The sequence below is a fragment of the Schistocerca piceifrons genome, unplaced genomic scaffold (genome assembly GCF_021461385.2).
Source record: "Schistocerca piceifrons isolate TAMUIC-IGC-003096 unplaced genomic scaffold, iqSchPice1.1 HiC_scaffold_1266, whole genome shotgun sequence".
NCBI classification, from domain to species: domain Eukaryota; kingdom Metazoa; phylum Arthropoda; class Insecta; order Orthoptera; family Acrididae; genus Schistocerca; species Schistocerca piceifrons.
Genome location: NW_025727087.1, coordinates 40,001 through 45,000, shown reverse-complemented (window position 1 = coordinate 45,000; position 5,000 = coordinate 40,001). Strand labels below are relative to the sequence as shown.

Here is a 5,000-nt window from a genome sequence, read left to right as displayed (position 1 = left end):
AGTTATCCAAGTAACGTGGGTACGATCTAAGGAACCATAACTGATTTAATGAGCCATTCGCGGTTTCACCTTAATGCGGCTTGTACTGAGACATGCATGGCTTAATCTTTGAGACAAGCATATGACTACTGGCAGGATCAACCAGGGAGCTGCGTCAACTAGAGCTGAGCAGCCGGCCGCCCGGGAGTGTGTCCCGGGGGCCCGCGCGAACACGCAAGCGTCCGCTCAATCATTCTGCAAACAGGAGGAGGCTGAGCTCCCCTGCACAATACACCTCGAAACCCTCTCAGGTCCCGGCGGCGCGCAGCGCCGTCCCAAGTACTTGGTCGGGTTCGAGAGAGGCGCAATCGCCCGGAGTTAGGCGAGTAGACGCTTTCGGTGCGACCACCCGTGCTCCCAACTGAGCTTGCCGCTGCCGACAGAGGCCCGGGAGCGTGCTGTCGTGGCATTGCCGGCGGGAGACAACACGCGCCACCTACGGTGACCGGCAGCTCCAACGCCAGCGCCACAGAAGGACAAAAGCCCCACTTGGGTGCCGAAGCGAACTCTCCCAGCACAGCGCACGCGCCAACACATCCGCACAGCTGCGATACAAACCACCAGCGAGAACCGCTGGGGCGACCGAGCAGCAGACGGCGTCGCGGCGCCGAGCGCCGGGCGGCGGCGCATCCTCAACGCACACAGTCCTCAATCGGACCAGCACACTGAAGATGTCCACCGCGCTTCGCACCGGGCCCGCGAGGACCTACTTTGGCCGCACGGCGCCGCGCGCAGGGTGCGCCGGCGCGCAGCTGCGACGCCTGCCGCGTCCGTCGGCCGGCGCGCCTGCCACTGGCCGCCCCCACCAGCCGGCTGTAGCGCGTGCGCCCACGCACCGCGCGGCCAGCACGCCGGGAGGCGCCCCCTCACCGGCCGGGGACGGTCCCACCCAGCCACCGCCGCGTATCGCTTCACACCCAGATGCCGTTCAGTTTCGTCGGCATGGTGGGTATCGCTGGAACAACCGGTTCGTACCTCAACCTATCGTCGCCATCACCGATTCACCCCTAGCGAGAACAACCGCACCACAACAGGTTACCATTTGTTCATTTGCGTAACTTCACCAGAAAACGCAGGCGTCCATCGCCATTTGCAACTTCAACGATTATTGCATGCCTGTGTCAGGTGTCACGCCACACTACGTCTGCCCACATACACGCAACAAAATGTGCACGCCTAGACAATACGTGGAAGGTGGCCCCCGTACGTATGCGATGTCCATTGCTCGAACGACTGTCAACCGGCCTCTGTAGCATGTCGCAGATATGGAACGCGGTGCACCATGCCATCACGGTGTGTGAGGAGAGACGACTAGGTCCGAATACATCAACAGACAGCTCATGCTGATCGCCATCCACGGCGTCCGTTCCTCCCACACGTCTCTATGGCGTACCACACTGCAATCCAGCTCTCATAGGGAGACGACACGTAGCTGCGTGCACAATATTTGCACTGTATGGTCCGCCGTTTTTGGGCGCAGTCGTTGTACGGTCACACATGTGCCACGATGTATCATTCGGTACATAAGGACGAATGTGCAGTACAGATTGTGGTTTACGCGTACGACATTAGCGGACGGTTGACACAGGCCGCACCACAACGTAGCCTGAGTACGTCGCATGCGAAGGGCATTGAACATGCAAACTTCTCACCAACCAGCTTGCGAAGGCAGGGGGGCAAGGTGGGGACGTGGGGAGGGGCGGCATGTACGTCCTGCTGCCATCCACATTACAGTGTACAGCAGGAGCATGTGGAAAGTCAGCAAGACTTGCAAGGTGTTTAACATGAAGCGATACACAGGGGAGCGGGCAGTGCGAGTAGCGAACTATATTGCGAGGGTTGCGGGTGGGCAACACTACACTAATTGAACGAGTCGTATAACAATTACAGAGCAGGTTTAGGCGACAACATGGGTTACGTTAGGGGACAACGTGGGTTACGTTAGGGGACAACGTGGGTTACTTTAGGGGACAACGTGGGTTAGGTTAAGGCACAACGTGGGTTAGGTTAAGGCACAACGTGGGTTAGGTTAAGGCACAACGTGGGTTAGGTTAAGGCACAACGTGGGTTAGGTTAAGGCACAACGTGGGTTAGGTTAAGGCACAACGTGGGTTAGGTTAAGGCACAACATGGGTTAGGTTAAGGCACAACGTGGGTTAGGTTAAGGCACAACGTGGGTTAGGTTAAGGCACAACGTGGGTTAGGTTAAGGCACAACGTGGGTTAGGTTAAGGCACAACGTGGGTTAGGTTAAGGCACAACGTGGGTTAGGTTAAGGCACAACGTGGGTTAGGTTAAGGCACAACGTGGGTTAGGTTAAGGCACAACGTGGGTTAGGTTAAGGCACAACATGGGTTAGGTTAAGGCACAACATGGGTTAGGTTAAGGCACAACATGGGTTAGGTTAAGGCACAACATGGGTTAGGTTAAGGCACAACGTGGGTTAGGTTAAGGCACAACGTGGGTTAGGTTAAGGCACAACGTGGGTTAGGTTAAGGCACAACGTGGGTTAGGTTAAGGCACAACGTGGGTTAGGTTAAGGCACAACATGGGTTAGGTTAAGGCACAACATGGGTTAGGTTAAGGCACAACATGGGTTAGGTTAAGGTACAACATGGGTTAGGTTAAGGTACAACATGGGTTAGGTTAAGGTACAACATGGGTTAGGTTAAGGTACAACATGGGTTAGGTTAAGGTACAACATGGGTTAGGTTAAGGTACAACATGGGTTAGGTTAAGGTACAACATGGGTTAGGTTAAGGTACAACATGGGTTAGGTTAAGGTACAACATGGGTTAGGTTAAGGTACAACATAGGTTAGGTTAAGGTACAACATAGGTTAGGTTAAGGTACAACATAGGTTAGGTTAAGGTACAACATAGGTTAGGTTAAGGTACAACATAGGTTAGGTTAAGGTACAACATAGGTTAGGTTAAGGTACAACATAGGTTAGGTTAAGGTACAACATAGGTTAGGTTAAGGTACAACATAGGTTAGGTTAAGGTACAACATAGGTTAGGTTAAGGTACAACATAGGTTAGGTTAAGGTACAACATAGGTTAGGTTAAGGTACAACATAGGTTAGGTTAGGTTAGGTTAGGTTACACGTTGTTGTAAGGAAAGGTGTAGGGGGGGGGGGCGGGGGCGGCAGGTTCGTTGATAGTGATTATAGTAAGTGAATGCTTGTGACATGATCAGATTTGTCACGTCAGGATGCACCTTTGGCTTATTAGAGGCGGCGCTCCAATTCTATGCTTGTGTGAGACCTGTGTCTTTGACTCATGTCATTGTTTGTGCGCTGTGACAGGAGGTACTATTGTGATGTTGGGTGCACCGTTGTATAGGACATGTGTGGGTGTTGGTGCCTGGTCTGCGCAATGGTGGATGTCGAAAGGCTGGGATATTGTATTTTCCGCATGGACCTCCTGGTCTGGTTGTGATAGTGTGGATTGTGTAATGTGGCGGAGAAGATGCACTGGATGTTGTTCCATGCTGGTGCTTACATATTGTATGTGCGCCTGTTAGAAGCAGAGAGTGGTGCGTGATCAGAGTGTCTGGCTGACGTGTGGTTCCCATTGTGGGCAGACTCTTTCAGCATGTATACGGACAGTTGTGTATATTTGCTGTAGTTTGATGGCTCTGCATTGATTACTAATCAGCGCCGTGTGTACGGGTAATCTGGTTCCAGTCCAAAATGTTCCATCTGTGTACATTAGTGACAAAGACTCCCCCCATGCAGTGGGGCTCGGTCTGTTATAGCTCTTCCGCGTAATATATTTGCCCCACGTTTTTGCGACTGCGAGTGCGAGTGCAACGCGCATGGGGACCGACATGCTGATGGCTCGGTATCGGACGCCGTACAGTGAGCAACGCGATCGCGTCTCTCGCTCGTAAGTGGTACAGGTCGCGGCTCATGTATAGGGACAGCGGGAATGTCGCATATTGGAAATAACTCTTTTTTTTTTTTTTTTTTTTTACTTTATTGTTATTTTAAAGCCTGGACAGCAGGCAGGCTGTCAGCAGCATACTACGCTGCTCTTCAGCCATAGAAGGTACAATCAGCAAAAACAGGAGAAAAACATAAAAGTTACAAAATGGTGGGCAATAAAACAGGAGACACAGAGAAACAAACACGGAGCCGTTCACACTCGACGATAAGCCACACTGCAAACTGTTGAGACGACGCACAAACACTGAAGGAGACGATGGCACTGGTGAACGATGGAGTGTGACGGTAAACACTGAACACTAAACATGACGGCACACACGATACACTGATGGCGGTGATCTCCGGCGCGCGAATGTCCACTGAGCGTGTGCGAGTCCGGGGACCTGCCAAGAGGGCAACAGGGATGAGGAGGGGGAGAGGGGAGGAAAAGAGGATGCCATGGCTTAGGAGACGGGGACAGGAGGATAGGGACAGGGGAGGGGGGGGCCCGGGGGACGAGGGACGAGAAAAGGAGGAGGGAGGGAAAAGGGAGAGAAGGGAGGGAGGGTGCCCCGAGGAGCAAGCACAGGAGGAGGGTGGGAGGATCAAAGTTGGTAGGAGGGGTAGATGGAGGGGAGGAGGGCATCATCAGGGAGGGGGAGCTGGCGGAAGCCACCTTGGGAGAGGGTAAGGAGGGTGGAGAGATGGAGACCGGGTGGGACGTGGGAGTACAGGCGTGGCAGCGGGCGGGGGTGGGAGAGGATCGGGGAGACTAGCGGGTGAGGAGGATCGAGTTTACGGGAGGTGTATAGGATTCGTATCCTTTCGAGGAAGAGGAGGAGGTGGGGGAAGGGGATAAGGTCATACAGGATCCGCGTGGGGGAAGGGAGACGGATGCGATAGGCAAGGCGGAGAGCATGGCGTTCAAGGATTTGGAGGGATTTATAAAAGGAAGGGGGGGCGGAGATCCAGGCGGGATGGGCGTAACAGAGGATAGGGCGGATGAGGGACTTATAGGTGTGGAGGATGGTGGA

General features: G+C 53.7%; 1 non-coding gene across 1 annotated transcript in view; it reads right to left on the bottom strand.

Annotated features, from left to right (window-relative positions):
- Positions 1-148, bottom strand: part of LOC124731030 — a 1,909-nt gene extending 1,761 nt beyond the window's left edge. Inside the window, exon 1 of the ribosomal RNA XR_007008145.1 lies at positions 1-148. This exon is cut by the window's left edge and continues 1,761 nt beyond it. This is a non-coding gene — a ribosomal RNA (small subunit ribosomal RNA).
- Between the last annotated feature and the right edge of the window lie 4,852 nt (positions 149-5,000).